The sequence below is a fragment of the Mustela erminea genome, chromosome 5 (assembly GCF_009829155.1).
Source record: "Mustela erminea isolate mMusErm1 chromosome 5, mMusErm1.Pri, whole genome shotgun sequence".
NCBI lineage: Eukaryota > Metazoa > Chordata > Mammalia > Carnivora > Mustelidae > Mustela > Mustela erminea.
The window spans coordinates 18,876,746-18,902,858 of NC_045618.1; the positions used below are offsets into that span (position 1 = coordinate 18,876,746).

A 26,113-nucleotide genomic window follows, 5' to 3' on the forward strand; every position below is an offset into this window, starting at 1 on the left:
CACACACACACACAGTATATTCTTATAGTATATTCTTATAGTATATACTATAGTATATACTGAATATATATACTGAATATATTCTCTTACACAATTGTACTATATGTCATTTACCCAATATCCCCTTGATAGGTATTCATTTCTTTTTTGAATTATTTTTCTGCTATAAGAAGTTCTGCAATGAATATACATATTTCTAGGGCATAGATTCTTAGATATGGAATTGCTGGTTCAAGGGTATGTGCATGTAAAATTGTGACCGATATTAACCAAATTGCCTCTTAAGAGATTGTGCCAATTTTCGCTCTCACTAACAATATATGAGGGTGCTTGTTTCTATATACCCTTGCCAATGCAGTGTGTTAACAAACCTTTTCATGTTTTTAAATCCAAAAGGTGAAAAAAATGGAGTCCTTTTGTAACCTCAGCTTTGCCACTGTGTTCCGTTCTAGAACAGGTATTCTGATGAGAAGTTGCTCAAGAATTCACCCTTTTTGTAGATCCAAAGGCCAGGACACAGAATGCTAGGGAAGAATTTTGCTGAACCTCTTCAGTCTTTTATTTGGCAGGCTGAGTTCAACTTACCCAAACTGCTGAACATTTGCAAACGCTTCTCAAAGAGAGGACCCAGCCCCTTGAAACAGTGTGCTTCAGTCACAAGCGCATGATTTCTGGAAAGATATGTATGCGTTAAATACTTTGTTGCCATTTTCTCTAGTATTCACCCTCTCGGTGTTGAGAGGTGCTGTCTGCTTTAATCTCTGTGCCGAATTACAGATATACATGATCAAATAAAGTCAAGACTAGAATCAAGCCTCATAAAAATCTTGCCTACAGCATGTACCAAAAAAAGACAGTCGTGCCAAGGCTACGCAGGCCAAGTGAAGCCAGGGGTTGTGCAATTACCCAGCAGAGGTTGAAATTTCTGACAAAAACAGGGACCTCATTGAAAATGTAAGCATAAAAATGAAGCTTCATTAAAAAAAGGGGGGGGTGCATTTTGATATTTCTCTAATGTGAACATTGAAAGCCATGGCTTCTGACCTCCAGTATTTCCTTCCTCTGTAAAGCCCAGGATAAAATAGATTTTCCATTCTCAGATTTTCTGGGTTGGTCACTTTGGCTCTAACTTAAACCAAGTTTTCAAGCAGTTGCATCAGACCAAAATGTTCCACACTTTGCTGTTGCCTGACTGAAGACAAAGATCCATTCTTTTTACTCGGGGAACATTTATCCAAGCCTACTATGTGTTAGGTTCTCAGCGAGACTCCTGCCAAGACAATAATCCATAAGATGTCTTGGGGTTGGTGTCAAGCCTCATGTTAAAGAAGACCATCTGAGAAGAGAGGTTGTGAGCCAAGAGTATGGAGAAGATTTGCCAGTTTGCCCAGAGGCCCACAGAACCACGAGCAGGAGCTCTTGTGGTTTATCAGAGTGAAGTGAGGGCTCAGTTAACAGAGCAGTACCAAGAGCTGGGCTCTGTCCACCCCATGCAGGGCCATATGGGGGTTGCACTGGGGAGCAGGGCGAACCAGGAAGAGCTGTGGGAGAAAGTTTTATAGTAACAGAAGGTGAGATGCTCCTGGTTCCTACAGGAGAATGTGATTTGTGTGTTGGATATTTGTGTGGGCCAGCAGGGATACGAAACCTATTAGGTTCAGGATCTGGTTCGGTCTGGCTGATGAAGGAGCTAACTTGGGCAGTGGGCATGCATGTCTGGTGAGAACTGGGAACTCATGGTTAGGACTCTGGGAGGGTCAAAGATGTCAAGGTTGCTCATGGTACTTTGTGCTGGCTGGGTTTCTTACTGAAATATTGTGTCTCTTTGCCCTTGGGAGCCCAGGGTTAGCACTGAGAGAAGCGACCAAATTCCTACAACAGATAGTCTAACTATAAGCCTACAATCAACACCTGCTGCTCAGATGTTGTGATGTCTATTTTCTTTCTGTCTGCCTGGGATTTGGCCTCCCTTTTCTGATAATAACATCCCAATTGGGGGGGATTATAACCCTCACTCTCAGTACATTTGACATGGAGTTTTGGTGAGTTCAACCCCCAGCCAGGACTCTGGGAGAAGCTAGTGACCTGAAAGTGACCAATCAGAGCTTTCTATCCAGCCCCCAACCCCGCCCCATGATTGGATCAGAACCAGTCATGTGACCTAGGCCAGGCTCACCTTTGGGATCTTGCAAATAAAATTTAAAGAAAGATTTTCCTAAGGGGAAATTGTCTTAGTTCCTTCGGGCTGACATAGCAAAATATCATAGACTTGGTGGTTTATAAATAATAAAATTTTTTTCTCACAGTTAAGGAGACTGGCAAATCCAAGATTAATGTCCGCACAGATTCAGTATCTGGTGAGAGCCCATTTCATAGGCTGCTGGATTCACTCTACCTTCCCATGGCTGAGGGAGCAAGGGAGTCCTCTTTCCTAAGGACACTAATCTCATTCGTGAGGGACCCACCCTCAATAATTCATCACTTCCCAAAGACCCTACCCACCTCCTAATACCATTGTACTGGGGATTAGGTTTCACAGCATGCATTTTGGGCACAGAACTGGGTAAATGAGGAGAGAGAGAGAATGGATATGTAATTTTTAGCTTCCAATCCAGCAATGCTGGAATTGGAAATACTCCTGAATCTTTCCATCAAACAAGCTAACAAATTCTCCCTCTTTTAATTTTTGGCTTAACTTGATTCGACTTGGGTCCCTGTCACTTGAAGCTAAAAACTGCTGACTAACATTCTGACAGACAGTTGCCTCTCTTGCACCTTTTGAATGAGAAGGGAACAATTTGGGCTTACGTGTTGACAATTTAATTTATTGCTCTTTTATTACTGTTCTACCTAGAAAACACAAAACACCAATGGTTTACCAAACTTCCTGAGGCCCCAACTTTCCTCTAGCCATAATGGCCCTCTTTCTCTTCTTTGGACAAAATAAGCTCAGTCCCATCCTGGGGGACTTGACCCTCTTCCCCAGGTCTTCATTTGTTCGGCTCCTTTGTCACCCAACTATGTGTCACTGCCTCAGAGAAGCCTTCCCTGAACCCCCAGCTAAGGTATCTACTCCATTACTCCAGTTGCATGCTCTTGTGTTATTTTTGTCATGGTCCTTATCATCATCATCTGACATTTTCTTTTTTTTTATTTTTTATTGTCTGTCTACATGACTAGAAACTTCATGAGAACATGGATCTTCTCTGTAGCCCCAGGACTTAGCAAGGAGCCTGTCACCTGTAAGAGCTCAGGAAAAGTTTGTGGAATGCGTCAGGAAACAACCACATGCATAGCTACGACTGACATGGGTACAAGTAGGTGCTTCTGTGGGGGTTTTATGTAGATTACTTGATCCTCAAAATAACTTTCCATCCAGAAATCAACCTTTGGAGAGCTTGAGAAACTTGCCCAAAGTTACATACCTGGGAAATGGCAAAGGTGTGATTTAAACAAAGAACATTTTGACTCTACAATGTGTGGCCTTACCTCTTCAGTGACTCCCAAATTTGTCCCGGTCTTCTAAAGTTCTGACAGATAAAAATCCTTGCTAGATTTTAAGTTGCAGTTTGGGAATGATTTGTATAATGTGGTCATCACAGAAAGAACTGACTTTGCTATGGGATCTTGAGGGACATATAGGTCTAGAACAGGTCTAAATGGACATCCTATTAGACATGGTAGAGCATGGTAATTCTTGGGATGCATATTGAAAGAAATTACTAGGGGGAACTAGGATCATTGCAGTCTTTAGAAGAAACATCTATGACAGAACTACACAAGCAAAGTGGACAATAGAGAGAGATCATGATTGCATATGCATGGGGTAGACATGAATGGGATACTGGGGAGGGTAGTGAAATGTACCTCCTCTTTGGATGGATTGTAGAAAGTGAACAGAATAAACTCAAGGTTTGTAATGACTATAATTGACAAGTGAGTGTATTGTTAGTTGTGGAGAGAATCACAAAGTCTGAATAAACTCTGTGCGGAAGATAAAAAATACAGTATAACAAAATGACAACATATAATAGAAATCGAAAGACTTATTTGAAGTTCAATTGTATAAAACATCCAGCTGTCAAAGATTCCATTTCGTACATTTTTAAAGTTTGTTTAATCTTTATGTAGACTTTGACACATAAGAATACAAATTGAGCAAAGGAAAGTTCTTTTATCGCCTTCTTTGAGAATCTGAATTCATCTTTTTCATCATCAGGCATTCGAGAATAAAAGCCCATATGATATTCAAATAAGAAAAGTGAAAACAACATTTTTAAGGCCTGAAAAAAATGTAATAGGTAACGTTGGAAGTTAAACATGTGTGGTGTGTGTGTCTGTGTGCATGTGTGTGTGTGTTTTACATTTTGATATTTTGCAACAACCTCGTGGCAGCCATGGACCCTATTGCTTTGTGTAGTAACTGGAACCATTTTATCTTCTGTGTTTTTTTCCCTCTTAATTCAGAACAATGACCATCTCAAAACATACATAAACATTTCACCAATAGTTCCGATGTTGGCCAGTTTGAAGTTAAGCCTCCTATTGCAAGATACTGTAAAAATATTTTCTACCAGGTATATGAGTTCCAGATGATAGTTACTATTGTGGAGTTGAGTAAATGATAGGATACTAAAATATTCTCTCACCTAAAAAAATTTTTTATCTTAAAATGATTTTAGACTTACCCAAAAGTTATCAACATCATACAGAGCTTTCACCCAGCTTCCTCCAGTGTTATCTTACATAAGGATAGTGCAATGATCCAAAGCAGGAAATTAGCATTGGTGCAATACTATTAACTCCAGGCTTTATACAGATTTTGCAGTTTTCTCACTACGGTCTCTTTTTTGCACCAGGATCTGATCCTGAATCCTATTTTGCATGTAGCTGTCAGTTTTTTAGTAGAATGTCCCTCAATTTGTGTTTGTCTGATGTCCTTACATGATTAGATTCAGGTTATAACCTTTTGGCAAGAACGCCAAAGAAGGGATGTGCTCCTCTCATTGCACATGTCACGGGGTCCATGAAGTCCATATACTTTGTTACTCCTTTACTTGGTTAAGGTGGTGTCTGCTGGGCTTCTCTATTGAGAAGTTACTATTTTCCTGTTTGTAATTAATGTCTTACAGGGAACTACTTTGAGACAATCTGAATGTCCTATTTCTCATCACCCTTTACCCACTAATTGTTGCATCTACTAGTAGTTCTTGCCTGCAACAGGTTGTTAACTGTGGTGTTTCCCTAAAGGGGGTTTATGTATTGCTCCCATTCCTTCTGCATTTCCCCCCACCATGGGAATTCTCCTGTAAGCAAGATCTGTACTTCTTCCCTCGTTTATTTATTCAATCAATTATTTATATCAGTATGTGCTCATGGATATTTATTTTATTCTATAGGTTATACCCAATGCTAGTGTTACTTGTTACTTAAATTGGTGTAGCTTTTGCCATTGGCAGCGTCTCTTTGACAAGCCCCCACCATTTTTTGAGCAAATCCTTGCTTTCTGGCACCATAGGTTTACCTAGTTTGTTTTCCTTTCCCAGTCCTGGAATCAACCATCTCTCCAAGGAGCTCTGTTCCTTTACTGGAAAATGGCAGTCAGTTATTTATTTTAAAGATTTTATTTATTTGAGAGAGAGAGAGCGAGAGCTGGAGCATGCCGGAGCAGGGAGTTCCTAGAGAGAGAGGGAGAGGGAGAAGCGGACCCTGCTGAGCAGGGAGCCTGACATGGAAATTGACCCCAGGACCCCAAGATCATGACCTGAGCTGAAGGCAGATGCTTAACCAACTGAGCCACCCAGGCAACCCTGGAAAATAGTATTTCGATCTGAGTGCTCATCAGGGAACTTGGAATAGAAAAAGAATGCACTAGAGGTCTCTCTCTTCGCACACATACAGTAACGATTTTAACTCTAAAAAACCTGTGATGTTTCAGCACGAAGTGGATTATGTTTTTGTCTTTAGGTTTAATTTAAATTACGGAATCTTGATTTTCTCAAATATTTACAAGTCATTGAATCTCATGTCAGGTTTACAAGTTTAAAATATACAAGTAAAGTAAGCGACTTTACAAGTAAGATGTGGTTTTTATATGTGATATTTCTAAAAAAGACACAAAGTTAAATTTGGAGAATTCACTAATTTGGGGTAACACATTTAAAACCTTCCATTTTGTTTTACATCTCTTTAAAAATTCAAGTATAGTTGACACAGAATATTACACTTCCTTCAGGTGCACTACACAGTGATTCAATATCTCTATACATATGTCGTCATATGACATTATTACAATATCATTGACTATATTCCCTATGCTCTACCTTTTATCCTTGGGACTTATTTATTCCGTAAATGGAAGCCTGTACTTCCTACTCCTCATCACCCCTTTTGCCCATCTCCCCACATCTCTCCCCTCTGGCAACCATTAGTTTGTTCTCTATGTTCTCTACTTGTTTATTCACTTGTTATGCTTTTTAGATTCCACATATAAATGAAATCAAATGGGATATGTCTTTCTCTGACTTATTTCACTTGGCATTAATGCCCTCTAGGTCCATCCCGGTTGTTGCAAATGGCAAGATCTCATTCTTTTTTATGGCTGAGTAATATTCCATTATATATACACCTTTCTTTATCTATTCATCTACTGATAGACACTTAGGTCTCTTCCATATACTGACTGTTGTAAATAATGCTGCAATAAACACGGGGGTACATATGTCTTTTCAAATTAGTGTCTTCATTTTCTCTGGATTAATACCCAGCTGTGTAATTACTGGATCAAATGGTATTTTTACTTTTTAATTTTTGGAGGAAACTCCATACTCTTTCCCACAGTGTCCGTGCCAATTTGCATTCCCACCAACAGTGCACAAGGGTTCCTTTTTCTCCATGTCCTCACCATCACTTGTTATTTCTTGTCTTTTTGATTCTAGCCATCCAGACAGATGTAAGGTGATATCTCTTTGGGGTTTTTATTTGCATTTCCCTAATGATGAGTGATGCTGAGCACCTTTTCATTTGTTTTTTCCATCTGAAAACCTTCCATTTTTAATCTGTATTCACACAAGACAGACTTCATGAAAAATATCTAAGACATTCTGCCAGGTCGACACCATATTTAATAAATATTAACTTTGTACAAGTGTCAGGGACACAAGATTGAACCTGGCATGGTTCCTATCTTCAAGCAGCTCACAAATTAAAAATCCTTTGAGGTTTCCCTGGTTGAGATAACCTTGCTTTTTTCTATTTAATCCATTCTTTTTACTGTCCATCCCTCTCATCATTCTTGCACTCCATAAGCGATTTCCCTTTTTCTCCAGCCCTTATACTGCAACTTCAAAATTCTGATTAAATTTCTCCTCCTCCAGAAAGCCCTCCCTGAATTATCTGGTCTCATCTAATTATATCTTTCTCCAACCCCAAAAGGCTAAGGACACTTTTATCCCATGACCACCTCAATTTCAACATAAGCAGAATGGAACTCATTACACTCGCTTGTCCAGTCCCCTCAAGGAGTGTCCCCACTTCAATGATGCTGCTATTATCCACCTGAGAGCCCAAACCAGAAACCTGGGGACAAAGAGAGACTCCTCTACCTTCCCTAACCCCTCATTGAGCAAAAGCAAGCAGGTCAATTCTACCTTTCAGCTCTCTCTTTGTTTTCCTCCTCCTTTCTCCTGTCAGGTAACTGTCTTAATTTAGGTCCTTTTTCTTCCTTACCTCAGTGACCATTTGTCTTGAGTGAGTCTCTTTAAAAGCAGATGCCAAAATGAGGATTTCGGTGTGGATTTTTTATTTGGAAGGTGATCCTGGCAAGGGCTCTAAGGGGTTGGGGATGTGAGATAGGGGAGATGAGGAGAGACAATAAAAAGTGGCTGAGTGGGTCACCACAGAGGACAACTGGGGCCCAATCCACTGTGACCTCCCCTCCCCACCCTTGAGAGACTTTGGGGAGCATGCTCCAGAACTGTCTTCCTGAGGCATGAGGAAGCTGGGGTATCTGTCTATTGACCCAAGCCCTCTCGTAGGGCCAAAGTACGCCCTCGACAGAGACACACAGGAAGGCATCAGCATGTGTGGAGACAGTCGGTGGAGATCTCTGGGGATGGGAACTATTTGCGTGGGGTGCTGTCACAGCAGTGGCCGTGCCTCCTAACTAGTCATCCTGCCTCCAGTCTTGGTCTCTCTCACCAACTCCCAACTACTGCCCTAAGGGATCCTTCCAAAATGTCAAATAGATCAAACTATTCCACCATTTGAAATTTGTCAGTATTTCCCTTTGCTTTCAGAAAGAAATCCAAAGGTCTAGCTGAATTTGCTAAGATTTTGCACTGTCTCACTCTTCCAGCCTTTTCTCCTACCACTCCTGGGCACTTAATCCAGAGTCCAGGCCTCAGGCACATGATATTAGCCATGGGTTCTCCCTTGAGCCACACTCATTGCATACAGCACTCCTTCTGCCTAAAGTCTGCTCATAAATATCTAAGAAACCTTTACTTCCTTCTCTATTATGGGCCAGGCCCCGTGCTAGGTATTTTGGATCAATGAAGAATGAATCACAGTTCTTGTCTTCAAGGAGCGCCAGAGGGGAGGAGACAGACATACATACAGATGCACTTCAACTAGGCACCATATTACAGCAATGCTCTTAGAGAAAATGATGCCCAAGTGGAGACTTGATAAGGGGGGTTTTACCAGGCACACAGGAAGATAAAGCCTGGTGTATGCAGAGAAACTTCTTAGGAATGAGGATGATGAGGTGTCTGGCAGGAGGAGATGAGGGCGATGCTGGCCAGGTGGTCAGGGATCCCTGCCTCCAAGAGATCTTGAATTTTATTCTTCAGATCAAGACAATGAGAGGGCCCCTTTTTCATCCTTCAGAAGGCTTTGTAGTTTCACTATGGGACTTCCTCTAAGGAGCCCTCAGTAATTATTTTTCCTTCTTAGATGCTCATCTTCTGTGCTTTTCTGGTGTCCTCGAAAACCTCTCTCTTAGTGGTTAGCAGACTGGCTTTTGTTTTAAGGTGTATCCCTCCTGTGGCCTTTCAGACCCTTCAAAGAAAGGGCTGTTCTTTCTCACTTCCATTTCCCAGTGCCTACTACAATGCTGAGTCCTTTCAGTACAGACATACCTGGATACCTGAGTACGTGAATGAGGCTGGCAAGAGTTGGAGGACTGAAAGACATTGCTTCTCACAAGTTCCCTCCAAGTCAGTGACATACACAAGTGTTCTGCACATGATCTATGCCAAGGTGAGTGCTGGAAGTTGCTAGAGACACTGAACTTCACGTACATGCTTTGGAGACCTGAATAGGAGCTGCGATGATTTTCTAAAATTGGTTATTTTAATCTCAAAAACAGTGATTATGTTTTGCTAATGTATTTTACAATAGCTGTGCTCCGGAATTTTACACTTTCTCTTCCTTCCTTCCATTTTCTTTCCCTCCTTTCCTTCCTTCCTTCTTACCATTCCCTGAAATTCTTAAACAAGGGCTTTGACATACAGGAGGTGGCAGGGAGAGAGGTGCTCTCTTAGGTAAAGCAAACACTCTCCCCCCCTCCCCCCCCATTTCTACTTTGGCTGAAGTCATGACCAGCTTTTCTGTCTGGTTTTCTGGAGTGGTCAATAGCATTTGAATGGGTAGGGGGTGGGTAGTCTCAGCTAGACTTCTGTGTCCCAGGAGGGTCAGATTCTAGAGGGGTGGGAGATGGGTTGGAGCAATGAGAGGGTGAAAATCTCTTTTGGAACAGTCTTGCCTCTCTTCTCCTTACAGGGTAGAAAGGGAGGGGGAATGAGAGAGCTATTGCTCACTGTCCCTTCCACTTCAGACCTTAGGCTTTGAAGGAAAAGTATCAAAGTCTTCTATTTTCCTGGAGCAGTCAAACGCAGCTGCCTTATGCAGCTTCTGGCAGGTTAAAAGAATATGCATTTTCACATGACTCACTGATTTACACCAAATTTTAATGTGTTTTCAAAACTTGCCTATAGCCCTTGCTGCTGGTTCTCCTGAAAACGGATACTATGGGACTCTGAGCAGAGCTCCAGGTTTATTTTCCAGTATCTGGTGTCTGTGTGCTGCTTTTGCAATGGGTTCTCCCGAGTACCTTGCCCCGTCCTTGAGAGAGGAAGCCTGCGAGCCTCCAGCTTCCTTTGTAACTTCCCAGTTCCTCTGCCCAGCCTCTGCACATCTGCTCACCCACCCCAATCATTTTGTTTCAAAGTGCTGCGGTACTGAATTTTTCATCCTCCGATGAAAATAACCATTTGGCTTTGTGTTCCTTGCATAGGCACCTCTGGGTGCAGATGTAGGCAGTGTGGCTGTAGAAGCTCTTGAGGTTAGCAGGCTTCAAGATGCAAGGAACAACAATGGCTCAACCTCCCGATGACCTTCGTCAACAAAACCAATAACCCCACAAAACAGAAGGGCAGTCCCAAGCGCATGTCTCCTTTGCACCTCAGAAAAGACCACCGTACGTATGTAGAGTGATTGGGAGTTCAAATCCTCAATGCTCTCCTCTTAGACTGTGACCTCAAAGGGTCACTTTAGCGCTCAGCTTCCCTTTCCTCTTCTATAAAATGGGAATAGAAAGTGAATCTACTTCACGGGGTGTTGTAAGGCATGCAAGAGCTCTCACGTGCAAAATGTTCGGCCCATGGCTTGGCGCTCGAGGCATACTATAGCTATGCCCGTTAGTAATTCGCTATTAAATACTGGAGAGTAGGAGGTTGTCTCTCCACCCGGACGTGGGGCGCTCGGCTCGCCCGGCTGAAAGGGGCTGCCCACTCCAGGTCCCTGCAAGTCCTACAGTCTCCGGGCCCGGGTCCGAGCAGCCGCGGAACGCCAGGGACCGCAGTCCCATTGTGCTTGCTCAGTGAGGGTGACCGGGCGGCGGCCCAGACGCGAGCACAGGTGCGGCCCTGACCACAATGAGGGCGTGGGCGCGCGCGTGGCGAGCAGAGGTCTGCGGGGGGCCGGCGTGGCCGGAGGGCGGGGGTTGGGGGAGAAGGAAGCTGGCCGCGGCCCCACGAGCTCGGCAGGAGGTGTCTGGGCCGGTCGAAGGACTCCGCCTGGCACCGGACTCCGGGCGTCTGTCGAACTCGCGCCCCGGAGCCCGGCCCCGCCCCCGGAGCCCCGCCCCTCAGTGTCCCGGGTTGGCTGGAGCCGGGGGCCACGCGCGGCGATTTGCCGCGCGCCGCGTCACTAAAGCAGCTCCCGGTCCCGGCCCCAGCGGGCTGGTCCGGGAGGTAGCGGCGGGGGAGGCTGGGGCTGCAGGGCGCGACGCCGCCGGGCCGCCCCGCCCTGGGAGGCGCCTAGGCCCTCATCAAGTGACCAGTATCCCTTCCAGGAGAACACGGTCCTTCAGAGGGAAGCGAGCTCCAGCCTGTAGCCCCGGCGCCAAACCGCCGTCATCTCCTTCCTGTGCCGGGTGATCCGTCTCCTCACCCACCCGGAAAAACATAGTCCGCCCCTCGCGTCCTTGTGGAGTAGCGCTTTGCTTCCACTGTGACACTCTTTGCCCGCACCTTCGTCTTTCCCATCCCAAGCACTCTAGGACCCACCGAGAGGATAAGTCAGCTGTGAACAGAAACCTCAAGGGAAAAGAGAGGGGGAGCCGAAGGGAAGGGAGGGATAGGCGAGGCTGGCGGAGGGACACTGAGGACCGCGGTCGTAGTGCGCACGCGCGGCGGCAGGAACGAGTTCCGGTCTGGCCGGGGCCTGTCTCCTAAAAATAGCCCCGGTGTGGGGATCCGTGCGCGGATGTCCCGGCGAGTCCCGGGCTGAAGGAGGCGGCTCCGGGCGGCGCGGAGCGCTGGTGTCTGGCCCGGGCTGCAGCGTGTGTGCGCTCGCCAGCGGCGCCGGAGACACGGTGAGGGCCGCGTCGGCGGGGCGCGGTCCGCGAGGCCGGCTGTGCCAGAGGGGGCGGCGTCTCGGCGAGGGGGCCGGGTAGGGGCTGGGGGGCGCTGGGGCGGGGGGCGGCGCGGCCGAGGAGGGGCGCCCGCGGGGCTCCGGGGACGGCAGGGCTGGGCGGCGTCCGGCTGGCAGGGGGCCGGGGTCCCGGGCGCGCGACGGCAGGGAGGGTGGGGTGCGGGGAGGCGGCTCGGGGTGGTCGCGCGGGGTGGGCGCGGAGGGGCGAGGCGCCCGCGGTGGTGGGGGTGGGGTGCCCCGAGGGCGGGCCCGGGGTCTGACCGGTGTCGCGGGCTGGCTGAGGGAGATTCGGCCGCGCGGGCTCCGCGCGAGGAGCCTCCCCGGGCGCGCACCGCGTTTGGGGCTGCGGGGCGGTGGTGGACGACGCCTCCTTGAAAGTTGAGGGAGTTCCCTGGGGGCCCGGAGCCTCTCCGGGGCGGAACGCCCGAAGGCCCTTTCCTCCCTCTTGCTGTCTGCGCCCGGGTCTCCCCAAAGGAATTGACCCCTCGTGCCGGGGCCGCTTTGCGCTGTGGTTGGACTTGAAGAAGTTCCCCCCACTTCTGCTTTGGGAGAAGGTTGGTCGAAGCGGGCGGAACATTCAGGTCCGAACTCTCGGCGCGTGTGTGGAGGTGTCAGTGGCCGGGTCGGTATTTGGGGCGGGCCGGGAGGCGGCCCGGGCTGGGGGCACCTGCGGGTGCCCTCGGGTGCCGGGAGACGTCGCGGGGAAGCGAGGACTGGAAGCGAGGACTGCGGCGGGAGCAGCAGGCTGCCCTGACGTCCCGCTAGATCTCAGCTCTCGGGAAGGTTTTATGTGGTAGAAACTTTGCCTTTTAGTTCGATAATCCTCTATCTTCGAACAGCGAGGATTAAATTGGTTGGTGAGATAGTGCAAACAAGTTGCGAAGAGGTGAGCATCCCTGAATTAGAACCCACCCCCCCTCCCGTGAAAGTGTAACTATAAAAATGTGATTCAGACCTGAAGTATGATTTCTGGGGATACGAGGCGAGCCCACTGTTATGGTCCAGTAGGGATGCCCTGTGTAGGTTAAAGAAGTGCAGTATTGTGTTGACCTGCATTTTAGTTTACAAGATTGGTACTACAATTAGTGTGCGGTTAGGAAGGCCTGCTGTGATGTGCTAACAAAGGTACAAGAATTTTTAAACAAATGTCTAAATTTTTTCAAAGTGTTTTTTTTTTTTTTTTAAAGCACAGCATGTTTTCCCTGTGTCTCGTATCATCAATTACTATATGAAGAGAAGGTTCTTCAAACTGTAATGAGATGTACGTTACACAAGAGTACTTTCTCTTTAAGAATCCAGCTGTGTTGTTTTGGCAACTGCCAAGTACTCCAGTTGTCACTTTTTAAAAAATCTGTTACCTTGGCAGTACTTGAACAGTCTGTGGAAAAGGTAAACAAAATAGCTTAAAAATTTTTTTATATGAAAACACAAAAATGGCCCTTATTTTAATATGAATTTATAAAGTGAGGATAAAATAACTGTGTTGTGCTATTAATGGCTTTTGTATGTACATTTTTGTTTTGGGTTCTTTTTTTTTCTGGTATATTTTTGGAGGGTTCCGTTTTTCCTGTGAATGGCAACTGTTGTTTTAGGAGAAAAGTCAAAAGTGTTTTCATTAAAGTGGATGCCAGTTTTAGATTTTCTAACAAATATAAGGAGCACATGTATCCTAGTAAATATTAAGATTAGTTCTATATGATGATGCACTAATTGATTCTGGAATCACTTTTAATTCTCAGTGAACAAAAAGTTGTGGTGATACTGTTATAATAAAACGCTGTGAAGAACTAAAGCTAGTGATTTACTTTGCAGACCCCGTCTTTAACAATTCTGTTGGAAGAGTGCTTCCAATAGAAACTTACTTGTTAAAACAGTCAGGGATGGTGAAGTAACAATGACTTTTCTAAACATAAATATTTGCGTGTCTATTCCATTTAATTCATATTATTATTATATATAAAACCACGTTTTTTTCTTGGAACAAAGGTGATAAAATTATGTTTAACTCCTTAATTTACTTCCCAGCAAAAGTTTAAAATGCTGAGGGAATGAGAGGTAGGGGGTGTTCAGTGAAAGGAAAGTAGCTCATAGGGGCGCAGAAATAGTAATTGTAACGTCATGGTGTTGAGTTATGGTTTGAGAATAATCTCCTTCCAAATTCTTAGAGTTTCTGTGTTTCTTTAGTGGGTGCGTGTGTCAAAGATTGTTTTTTGTAAATGCAACCGGAAATAATCTTTGAAGTATATATTGAGTTGTTTCAAGTGGTGATGTTTTATTTTTCAAGGCAGTTGCATTATAGCTTTGTATTTTTCTTTAAGAATGCAATGCAGGTTAATATTAATTTTATATTCAAGCAATAGCAGCGTTGCTTACTGGTTATCAAGAGAGAAATCAGTGTATTTTGAGGGTGGTTAAGTAGTCATGGAAGTGTTTTTTTATTAGAACATGATTTTGAAATTTGAAATATTTCAGTTAAAATTTTCAGTAGATTTGTGTTCTGATTTATGAGGAGGAAACTGTAAGCCAGTTTGTTTTTGGGAAGTAGCATGCTTGTCAGTCAGATTTTAGAAAGCTACCTTTTTTTCTTCTGTGTTGCTTACAAGTCTGGCAGAGAAATTTAGTCTAATATACAATGATGATGGTCTTGAATTTTCTGTGGGTAGTCTTAGTTTCCAATATTTTGCTTTTCAGTCACACCATACTCCTTTTTTCTTTTTTTTCCTTTATGGAGATATGCTCATGCTCATGGTACATAGGAATGCTACAGAGTTTAGCTGAAGTTTTTTTTATTAGTGGTAGAGCAATAAAAATATTGTTTTGTGGGTTGATCATGATCACTATTGCTTTTTTCGAGATTAGAAAGAAAATCTCTGACCATTCTTCATAAATTGAGAAGTGAGTGCCTTCTAATATTTAAGTAATAAGAGAAGTGTAAATATGGAAAATCAAATCATTCTTCCAGTTAGATAACCTCCTGCAAAAGAACACTTTGACACGTCCTGCTGTGTTTGCAAGACTTTACATCTTGGTTCGGATCCCAGCTCTGCCATTTATTAAGTTATGAGACATCTTCTATAAAATGGGAAGGAATTACACTACTTGCCTCATAGAATTGTTAGCATTAAATGAAATCATGGGTGTGAGAGTTCCTAGCATACTACCTGAGGCTTAATGCACAAAAATATATATTGCCTGATCTCCCTTCATCCATCCCTTCTTCCATATATCCATTTTTCTATACATTCCCTTATTTCCTTTGAAGACTATATATATACTCTGCCCAGTACCTGAAAGTTTAGTGTCTGTGACCAAAAGGACTTGATATAATATATAATACAGGAGAATGCTCATATATTTTTTAGGGTGTAAAACTACCAGCACTTTATTTTATTTATTTATTTTTTTTTTTTTAAGATTTTTTTATTTATTTATTTGACAGAGAGAAATCACAAGTAGATGGAGAGGCAGGCAGAGAGAGAGAGAGAGAGGGAAGCAGGCTCCCTGCCGAGCAGAGAGCCCGATGTGGGACTCGATCCCAGGACCCTGAGATCATGACCCGAGCCGAAGGCAGCGGCTTAACCCACTGAGCCACCCAGGCGCCCCCCAGCACTTTAAATGCGTTATCACATTATACATAAAATGTTTATTTGGCTGTTCTGTATGAGGTTTTTGATCTGCAGTCATTGATGGTAACCTCCCAAAGTTTCTCCAAATATTTAAAAAAATTAGAGTTAAGGGGCGCCTGGGTGGCTCAGTGGGTTAAGCCTCTGCCTTTGGCTCGGGTCATGATCTCACGGTCCTGGGATCGAGTTCTGCATCGGGCTCTCTGTTTAGTGTGGAGCCTGCTTCCTCTCTCTGTCTCTGCCTCTCTGCCCACTTGTGATCTCTTTCTCTGTTAGAAAAATAAATAAAATCTTAAAAAAAAATTAGAGTTAAATATAAGTATTTTCCCTACTCTTCAGTGAAAAATGTCTTTTAGAAATTATCTGTGGGAGTTGTCTTCAACATACAGTATTTAAAATTTGAAGACAGAAAAATGTTTTTATTGCCTGTCTGGAATATAGGTCTATTTTAAAAATAGCTCTTCTTTAGTGGGTAATCTTTAAGCTTTTATATGTCATTTTACTGCTGTATGGAATGAAATGATTTTGTCTGTATATGCTTTATCTGTGTCATTAATGGACTCTGTGTCCAGTTTATTATAAAGAGTATAAGCCTATTAGTCTCATGCATAGCATATATGTTGACACTTGTTTAATAAATACTGTTTTTATACAGATGTTTGTTATTTACTGGTTTTAATAATTACTTGCATTTACTGAACTCAGTTGATATTTATTAAATTTAATATTTTATTTAATACTGGGTTGTCTTAGTAATCACTTGATGAAATCACAAGCTTATAAGTTTAGAAAAAAATTTGCAAGGTGGATAAAATACCAAATATTTGAACATTGGTGTATGACAGCAAATTTACTTTGTTAGTTTAATAACTGATGATGCTGAAAACCAGAGGAATTTTTAACCTGGATGAAAAACAGACATTAGTTGATCAGACTTTTAATAAATAACAACAAAGGCACATCTTTTTATGGTTGTCTTGAGTCAGTACTAATTTTATTTTCTTCTGTATACAAAAATATAAACTTTATGAACTTAAAAAAGAATTCAACCATCAGTAAAGTTATGTTTTGAGAAATATTTTCGTAGTAGGTGGTAAATTTATACTGTATAAGCTAGACCTTTTTATCAGGTTATTTTTGTTACAAGCAGCATGTTATACATGTTGACTTGGATTAGTTGTGAGGTATGATTTGTGACTGTTGGAACAAAGGGATACTCTTAACCTGTGAAATAACTTGTAACTGTTGGCTTAGTAAAACAAGGTGCTCTTGCTTTGACTAATACTGAGTTTGCTTGTCTCACCTCTTAACCCCTAGCAGTTCACCTTTTACATGGAAACTGGAACTGTATTTCTAAAATTCACATGTAAATATCATTCTTTTAAGGAGAACATTGAAGACATAAAATCAGTAGAGAGGCAGTCATTTAAGGAATAAGAGATTAGCCTCTATAATCAAGATTGCCTAAACTAGAATACCCACTCTGGCACTTTGTGTTCTTCGGCAATTTCTCAGTCTTCTTGAGGCTTGGTGTATAAAATAGTGATTATAGTATTATTTTTTTCATAGAGTTGTTGAGAGGATTAAATGAGATGTATGTTATAAAGCTTTTAGCATAGTGCTTGGCACCTAAAATACAGTATTTTTTCCCCTTATTATTACTGTCACTGTTGCTTCTGCTATTGCTGTTATTAGTCATGGTTCACTTTATATGATTCTATCTGATCTCTTCAGGCTCATTGTCAGCCATTACCCTTCAGTTTCTATGACCCAGTTAAGGCCAGCTGTTTGCTCGTCCCTGAAAATGCCATGTATTTTCAGGCTGATGACTCCCACTTTTATTTTTTTAGCCCAGAATTTTCCCGAGCTTGATACCCACTCGGAAATCTAGTTGGAATCTCAACCATAGTATTAGCCATATGACTGAAATATAGCTATTTATTTCTCTCCCCCAACCTTCTTCCTCCCTCCTATCCCCAAACTCTCTGTCCTCACTGGCCCTTCCCCCTTGCAATGAATGGCAGTACTCATGCCAAAAACTTAAAGATACCACTCTGAATTCTTTTTCTTTCCTCTCCAATCCAGTCCATCCATACCTTCTCTTGTCCTTCAGAATTTATCCTGAGCCAGTCCACCGCTTCGTCTTCACTACCACCTCTTTATTGCAAGGCATTATCTCTTACATGAGTTGCTGCAGTAGCTTCCTGACTGGGCTTGTTCTTTTCTTGCTCCTCAGAAGTCTGTTCTTCATAGAGCTGCCCTAGGGATCATTTTAGGATCCTAAATCATGTTCTTTGCTTAAAATCTTCCAGTGACTTCCCATTCCTCTTGAAATAGTCTGTACTTCTCCTGAATGGTCCTGAATAATCTTTTTACTTCTCCTTATTCTTCTCACTTATTGTACGCCAGCCGCACAGTGCTCTTACTATTCTTTAAATTTTTTGCGTCCTTTCTTATTTCAGGGTCTTTTGCACTTTTTGCACTGCCTGGTTAAGGTGCTTTTCATAAGGGTGGCTGGCCTAACCCTGTGGAACTTGACCCAAATCTCACTTTGTCACTCCAGCCATCCTTTTAAATGTTATACCTAGTTAGTTAGTCTCTCATGCATCTTATCTCCTTCAAGACACATAATATAATTTGTACACATGTTATTTGTTTAGTTATAGCTTATTTATTGTTTTTTCCCGTAACCTGAATGTAAACTCTGTGAAGGCAGAGGCAGTGTCTGTCTTGTTGATAACTGTCTCCTCAGGTATTAACCTGCTGCCTGACAGGCAGAAGACAGAAATATTTGAATTAGTGCTTCTGTATTTTTGTTCATGTTTTTGCTAGAGATTGGAATTCTCTTACCTTTAAGTTGTAGCTCGGGTGTCATGTATAATAGCAATTTTAGTCTAGACAAAACTTGTCTCCCTTGCTCTTGATACAGACACTATTTGAAGAGTAATCCCCTTTTTAGAATATTTAAAGGATTGTAATTGATGTCATTTTCTTCAGCTATTCAGAGTTCCTATGTCAAAGACTGTTTTGTTCTTCGTATATGCTTAGTACCTATTGGTCTGTCATAGTGCATAGTGAATGCCCAGTAAATGTTGAGTGGATGATGATTTCTTAATCAATTAAATGACCAAACAAATCAGTTTATCCAAATCAGACTTTAAAAATTATAAAGGTATTTTTCAGACTTTAAAATACTGCCTTATGAGTATTCTATACATATTAACATGTCAGCATTCTGGGTCAGGGCAGAAATGTCAGAGCTGTTTAGCCCATTGGCATTTCCTGAGATTCCATTTTGTGAGTAGCCATCTTGTCTGAGGGCTATATTTCCAATTTCAAATGCATAACTTAGTAAAAATAGTGTTAGAAATTATAATTGGTTACTGGTTGTTCCTTACCAACCAGCATTCCCTCCCTTCAGTTTATCCTTTCACCTTATTTCAGAAAGGCTAGGGGGATGTGCAATATAACACAATATACATGAAATACAATACCAGTTCAACTGTATTGCTAATGAAGATTTATCAAAGAGCTTTTGTGGCCAACATTAGAAACTTAACCACTATTTGTAATAGTGAAAATCATTCCCCATTCTGCACAGCTGACTTGCAAATGGGCTTTTTAAAAGATTTGAGGACTACTTTGGCAAAATGCTTATCTTAATACTGAAAATCTTTATCATAATGATTTTAAAACTTAATTTGATATGGATTATGAAGGAAAAAGGAGAAAAGAATCTGGGAGTTAAGATTTTGTTTTTCATAAATGGCTCTGTTCCCAAAAGTAACATTTCAGGATGGCAGGGTTTTTTTGTTTTCTTTTGTTTTGTTTTTAAACATTTTGGTTTTGGAAAAAACTAACAGGAAAGTGCAGTGAACTCTCATATACTGGTCCACCTGTATACATGGATTGTTAATGTATAGCACAATTGCTTTATCATTTTTTTTTGTATTTGCAGAGTGGCCCTAAAGCCTGAAAATAGGTATTACTATTTTGTTTTATTTATAGTTTGAAGCTCCTTGATTACATCTTCTGGAGTATGCCAAAGATGCAAGTTTATTCAGTTAAAATCAGAGGCAAATCATTTGAGGCAAAACATTCTAGATGCATACAGGGGATGGATGGAAATGCTGCATTAATGTACTGTGTACTTTGCTAACAAGGAAACCACGTATTAAGCATATTATATAATGTCATTGAACTAAACATTTGTTGTAATAGCAGGAATTCACTCTATTGGTCTCATTTTCCTTCTCTCCTTCCTCCTCTTCTCCCCCTCTTCCCTTTTCTTCCTTTTCCTATTATGATTATTTTTGTTAATGAACCATTTGAGAGTACATTGCACACATTGTGATCCTTAACCCTTAAATGCTTCAGTTGGTATGTCCTAAGAACAAAGACATAATCTTATATAACCACAGTATGATGGATTCAAGAAATTTAATATTGGTACTATGATTTAGTGTATAGTTTATGTTGAAGTTTCTTCAGTTGTGCCAATATCTTTTAATAGCATGTTTTCTAATACAGTATTACCTATTGCATTTTAGTCTTCGTATCTTCTGTCTCTTTTAATCTGAAACAATCCTTCAACTTTTTCTTTTTCCTGACATTAATAGTTTTGAAGAGTATAGGCCCTTTGTTTTGTAGGATGTCCATCAGTTTGAGTTTGTCATTTTGCTTCACTGTTGTTAGATACAGGTTATGCATTTCTGGCGGGACAACCCAATAAGTGATGTTATATCTCTCAGTGCAGCACATCGGGGGCAGTATGATGTTTGTTTGACCCTTTGTTGGTGATGTTTACTTGGATCACTTAGTTAAGGTTTGCCTGCCAGTTTTCTCCGTATAAAAGTTATCATTGCCTCATTGTTATTATTGAATAATCTGTGGGGAGGCACTTTCACACTGTGTAAATACTTTGTCCTCCCAAAAATGTTCACATAATGGTTTTAGCATTCATTGCTAATTCTTGCCTGAGTCCATTATTACACAGTGGTTCCAAAATGATGTTTGTCTAGCTATTCTTCGGCATTTAATAGTTGGCAATCTATTGTGAAGAAGAGCTTTTACTTCCCATTTGCTTACTTAATATAAATTCATAGATTCTTTTTTATTAAGCAGATTAGATTTTATTACTATCAGTTCCAAGTTAACTCTGATTTGGCCAGTGAGAAATCCTTCAGTTTACTCATTGATTGCTTTGACATGTTTCTGTCATGTTTGGAGCACTTCCTTACTTTGGGGACAATAATATATTCCATGCTCATCATCTGTTTTTCCTGCTGCTGTCCTAGAATCAGCCATTTCTGCAAGGAGTCCTGGTTTCTCTTACTGGGTAAGACTATTTAGAAACCAAGAACTGGGCCATTGGTAAGCTCCTTGCTAGTGGACTCTCATTTTTTTAGAACTTTGTCAGCTGATCAACCCTATACAGAGTTTATGCTGATTTCTTAGGCAATAGATTTCTCTTCACATTTCTGAAACTCCTTAGAAGAAAGTCTTTTCCTTTGAAAGTGTTAATAATTTAAGTGATTCCTTTCACCTCATTTTTCTATTTTAGTTCTGTGATAGTTGGTTATTGTTTTCCTAAACATATTGTATGCTTCTTGGGATTTAGGAATCCTTTTATATCTCTTTGTATATTCAGTGAATGTGTTCCACAGTGCCTTGAACACTGTTGATATCCATGTGTTGCTTATAATATATAATTATAATAATGACTCAGATTATCTTTATTACTCTTACACCATAATTAAATATTCTTATGTTTGTTATAACATTCTAGGTAATTTTGTGGAAACTTTTAAGTGAATTGGTGATTCATTTGTTCTGTTTTTAATAACACTGCTATCTTAGAAGAAATGAAAAACTTTAGTTTTTCACGATTTTAAAATTTTAAAAACTTAATTCCTTGAGATTAAAATATATAATTAAAGAACATCAAAATACTTAATGTTGGCATTGCTGTTTAACAGTGTTTTGTTCTTCAGCAGGTAATAGCCTTTCTAGGCATCTCTTTAATTGTAAAATGAGGTGATATCTAGATCCTTTTAAACTCTGTATTACATGCCTTATACCTAATTAACACTGAGTTGTTTATGAACATAAAATTAAGTGCCACAAAGTATAGTGGAAGGAGTATTGTGCACCTGGGCCAGGAATTATCTTTGTAAGTATTGTGTTTTGGGCAATTTATTTGGCAGTTTGGTCTTTATTACTTTATTCATTCAGTCCATTGGCCTCAGTAATGAGGAACACAGTGAACAGGCTTGGCTTTCATAGTCAGGTGGGAGTGTGGACATATATGTGTTTATTATCCACTTTGCTACATGCTTGATGTATATAGGAGCATATAGAAGGGGCAATTAACCCAGTTTCAGGGAGGCTGGGTAAATTTATCCCAGAGAAGTGACACCTTTAGTTTAGTTTGAAACCTCAAGAGGACTTAGCATTGTGAAGAAGGGAGGTAGTTGACCAGACCTGTGTTAAGGACAGGAGATACACTTGGAGAGTTTGGATTGCTTGGAGAAACTGAGTAGTACGGTATTGATGGCTCATGCAGGTATCATAGGAGTAGTGAAAGAAGGGGCTAAAGACATAAATCGGGGCCAGAGCTCTTAAGCTGTATTAAGCTGTATTAAGGAATTTGAACTTCATCCTAGGGAAAATCAAAGTATCTTAACACTGGGAGGAAATTAATTAAAAAGATAATACTGATTGCACTGTGGAGAATTCTTTGGAGAGAGTTAAAAGTGGTAGGCAGGAAGAATAATTAGGAGGGTGTTACAGTAAATTAGTTAAAAGAGGTAAGGTGGCTTGGACTGTGGTGTAGGATGAGGATAGAAGAAATAGGTGGGTTTGAGAGAGATATAAGAGGTGGAATGAAAGCGTTCAGTGATAGAGGGCATATGGAAGGTGAAAGAGAAAGTTGAGAGTGATGACTAGGTTTATGGCTTGGACAACTGAGGGAATAAATGGGTAGTTTACTGAAATAGGAAGCATAGGAGGAAGAGCAGGTGTGAGAGGACTAGGATGAGTGTACTCGTGAGAGAGTGCCTGGAAGGATAAAAGGTGTAGTCAGAAGTGGGAGACTTCCTGGAATGACAGGGCCTTGGGATTTGGCCATAGAAGTGAAGGTATGAAGTGATCTCAAAACAGAGGGGATCTGTATATACATCTATAAAAAAAAAAAAGCCAAAGGATATGTCTGTCCTAACGCAGAGGACCTTATTTTAGATGATCTTAAGGTTTACATTGTTTGGTTTGGAAAATAGAAATGAAAAATTCCATATATGGTCTTCTTAGTAAGATTGTCTTGTTAAACAAAACAAACCCCACAACAACGAAAACTTTTTTTTGATAAACAAAGCGTGAGACTGTTGCCCCAGATCGCTAAAAATATCAGTGGTTCTCAGTGTAGCTAAAAATTATGAAACATACTGGCATACAAAAATTAGAGTGAATAATGTAATGAATACTAGCAGGATGAATGTCATGGATCTTTCTCAATCCTCTTGCCCTTTTTTCTTCTGCAGAGGTAATCGTTATCTTAAATAAGGATTTATCTTTCCTATTCATTTTTTAAAGAGCATATATATTGCTAAATAACATACAATGTTTTTCATGTTTTAAAGCTTTCAAAACGACATCATATTTGCATATCCTTCTGCAGTTTACATCTCAACGAATAATCACATTGCAGAATTTATCTGTTCTTTCCATATAATGAATTGGATATTAATGCTTTAACAAAGTGATGCCATGTTATTGATGAATTATATTTTGAATTGCCATAGGAATTATAATTTACTTAGTAAATTTTTGTAAAAACTAGACTAATTATTTTATGAGTCTTCTTTTTTTTTTAAACTTTACTTAAAAAAAATTATTGTGGAATAATGTTAGAGAAAAGTTGCAAAAATAGTATAGATTGTTCCCCTAATGTTGGACCACTGTGATATAATAATCAAACCCAGGAAATTAATATTAACGTACTATAAACTAAATATCTTATTTGCACTTCATCAGTTTTTTTTCCTAATGACTTTTTTTTTTGGTTTTAGGATCCAGCCCAGGATCCACCTTGCACTTATTTGTTGTACAGTCTCCTCACATCTGTGATATTAATTCATTCTTTTCATGTCCTTCTGACCTGGATGCTTTTGAGGAGTACTGGTCGTTATTTTATAGAATATCTTCCAATTTGAATTTCTCTGATGCTTTCTTACCATTAACTTGGAATTTTTATTTTTGGCAGTAACACCATTGAAGTAATGGTAGCATATCAAGAGGTACATTTTATATCAGGAGAACATGATGTCAGTATCTTATTACTGGTGGTGTTAATCTTGAGTATTTAATTAAGGTGGTCTCTGCTGGTTTCAACATTGTAAAGTGACAGGTTTTCTCTTGGAAAATGTTAACTATTTTGGAGATACTTTGAGAGTATGTTAATTTCCTGTTTCTTCTCAAACTTTCACTTGTTTTTAGCATTCATGGGTGGAACTTAACCTGCAACAATTCCAGACTTTCTTCACTATCTGATAATAGAGTTTTCCTGTGAAACCTTCCAAAAGCTGCACTGGTGTAAAGAAGCCATTACCATTAATTTATATGGGAAGTTTTTGAGGTTTTTGACTAAAAAAATAACCTCTTCAGGCTTTTCTGATACCTGTGACACATCGTGTTATTGGACACACACACTAAATTGAGATAAAGCACAGATGGTCACAACAAAAATCCAAGCTATGGCAGCTTGAGATTACAGTGAGGTGCTGTGTAGTTACCCAGGAAGGCTCTTGGTGCTGCTGCTCAGGGTGTGTGCTGCTTCTGTAATGGTTCCTTGCAAAATAGAAGCTGAACACTATTTCTGCCCTTTCCCTTCCCTTCCCCCTCCCTCTTTTTGCCTTTTTTTTTTTTTTTTAAGATTTTATTTATTTATTTGAGAGAGAGGGAGAGAGAGCATGAGTGAGGAGAAGGGCAGAGAGAGAAGCGGACTCCCCGTGGAGCTGGGAGCGCGATGCGGGACTCGATCCCAGGACTCCGAGATCATGACCTGAGCCGAAGGCAGTTGTCCAACCAACTGAGCCACCCAGGTGTCCCTGCCTTTTTTTCTTAAAAGTAAAAATCCTTTCCATATTTCTTTCAGTTAGAAAACAGGTACTACTGTGGGTCTTCCATAATGAAAGTGAACTTGCTTAATGTGAACTTCCAAAAAGTGGGGGATACCTGTATTGCTGTAGTAGTTACCTAATAGCAATTTTGTAGATTTTTTTGTTCCTTTCTCATTTACCAATTGAAATGCCTCTGTTTTGAAAAGCTGTCATTTCTCTCTCATTTATTTTTTTCAGTTATTTATGTCAGTATAGATTCAAAGGTAATTCAAAGGTAATTTTGTAGGCTATAATTTGATGCTATCATTATTTATTTTATTGCTCAAATTATCCAGCTTTAGCCATTGAAAGCCCCTCCTGTTTGACTCTTGTGGTGTCCTTTTGACCTATCTTCGTCTTTTTTTCAAGAACTTCCCTACTTTCTGGTACTACAGGAAACTCCAGGTTCATTTATATTTTACCTGTCTCAGCTCTGGAATTATCCTCTTTTCCAAAGAGCCCTGACCCTTTTATTGGAAGATGACATTGAGAATCTGAGGTCTGGGTGCTAGGTATGTTCATTGCTATTGGGGTGTCACTGTCTGCCTTTCAGCAGAGCTAAGAAATATATATGCATGAACTAATAACCCCACACATAACACTTCTACAGTCAGTTCTACTATGACCCAGTATATATATTCCTAAAAATCTAATGCTATGCAATGTCATACAGTAAAAACCACAGGGTTCATGGGAATTAGGGAAATAATAGTCAAAAACTTTGTCAGTGACACATTAAAAAGAGGGACCTAATATATTTAAAATAACAACATAGTTTTAGACATGTTGAATGTTTAAGTCATGCATAGTAAATATGGTACTTTACTATGGAAAAGAGCTGAAGTTTCCTTATATGAGTGTTGGAAGGGTTGTGGCTTGTGAGTGGTTATGAAGTGGTGGATAGACAGTTCCCTGAAATCAGATGAAACAGTAACACCAAATGTGGATGGATGTGGCTCATAGCTCTTGTGGTAGACTTTGGTAGCTCATTTTCATTTGAGTTCATTCTCTCTTGGATTCCTTGTAATTTATTCTGCATTTCTGTAATAATTTTTTTATTTTTTCCATTTCTTTTTTAAAATTGACTCACCTTTTAAAGTTTCTCTTTGTATTTTGTCCATTTTTGTTTTTAGTTTTTGAGTTGCTGATTCAGAGTGGTTTTTGTATCCTTAAATGCGTTGTCTGAATATTCTTAATTCTATTTGGAGTATTGATATTTGTCAGATTCAGTTTCCTGATTTTCTGGATCTCGCTTTTCTTTTGTTCATTTTTATGGTATTGGGGTGTTTTACAGTATTCCTAGTTTAATGGTGCCCTCTTCTGTCAGTAAGGAACAGTCCTGTTCGGTGGTTTTGGTTTTAATGGTTGGAGAAGGATTGTGAGAATTCCAATTTTATA

The 26,113-nt window shown here is 40.7% G+C and overlaps 1 protein-coding gene across 12 annotated transcripts in view; it reads left to right on the forward strand.

Annotated features, from left to right (window-relative positions):
• Positions 1–10,680: 10,680 nt before the first annotated feature.
• The window catches only part of MEF2A (myocyte enhancer factor 2A), a 156,851-nt gene continuing 141,418 nt past the window's right edge, over positions 10,681–26,113 (forward strand). For 3 of the 12 annotated variants that reach the window (XM_032342190.1, XM_032342180.1, XM_032342183.1), the window contains exon 1: positions 11,365–11,878. The gene's annotated coding sequence lies outside the window, so the exon portion shown is untranslated. Of the gene's footprint in view, positions 10,921–11,353; positions 11,879–12,166; positions 12,492–26,113 lie in introns of those variants that run through there. The other 9 variants (XM_032342186.1, XM_032342184.1, XM_032342182.1 and 6 more) reach the window with 8 other exon arrangements.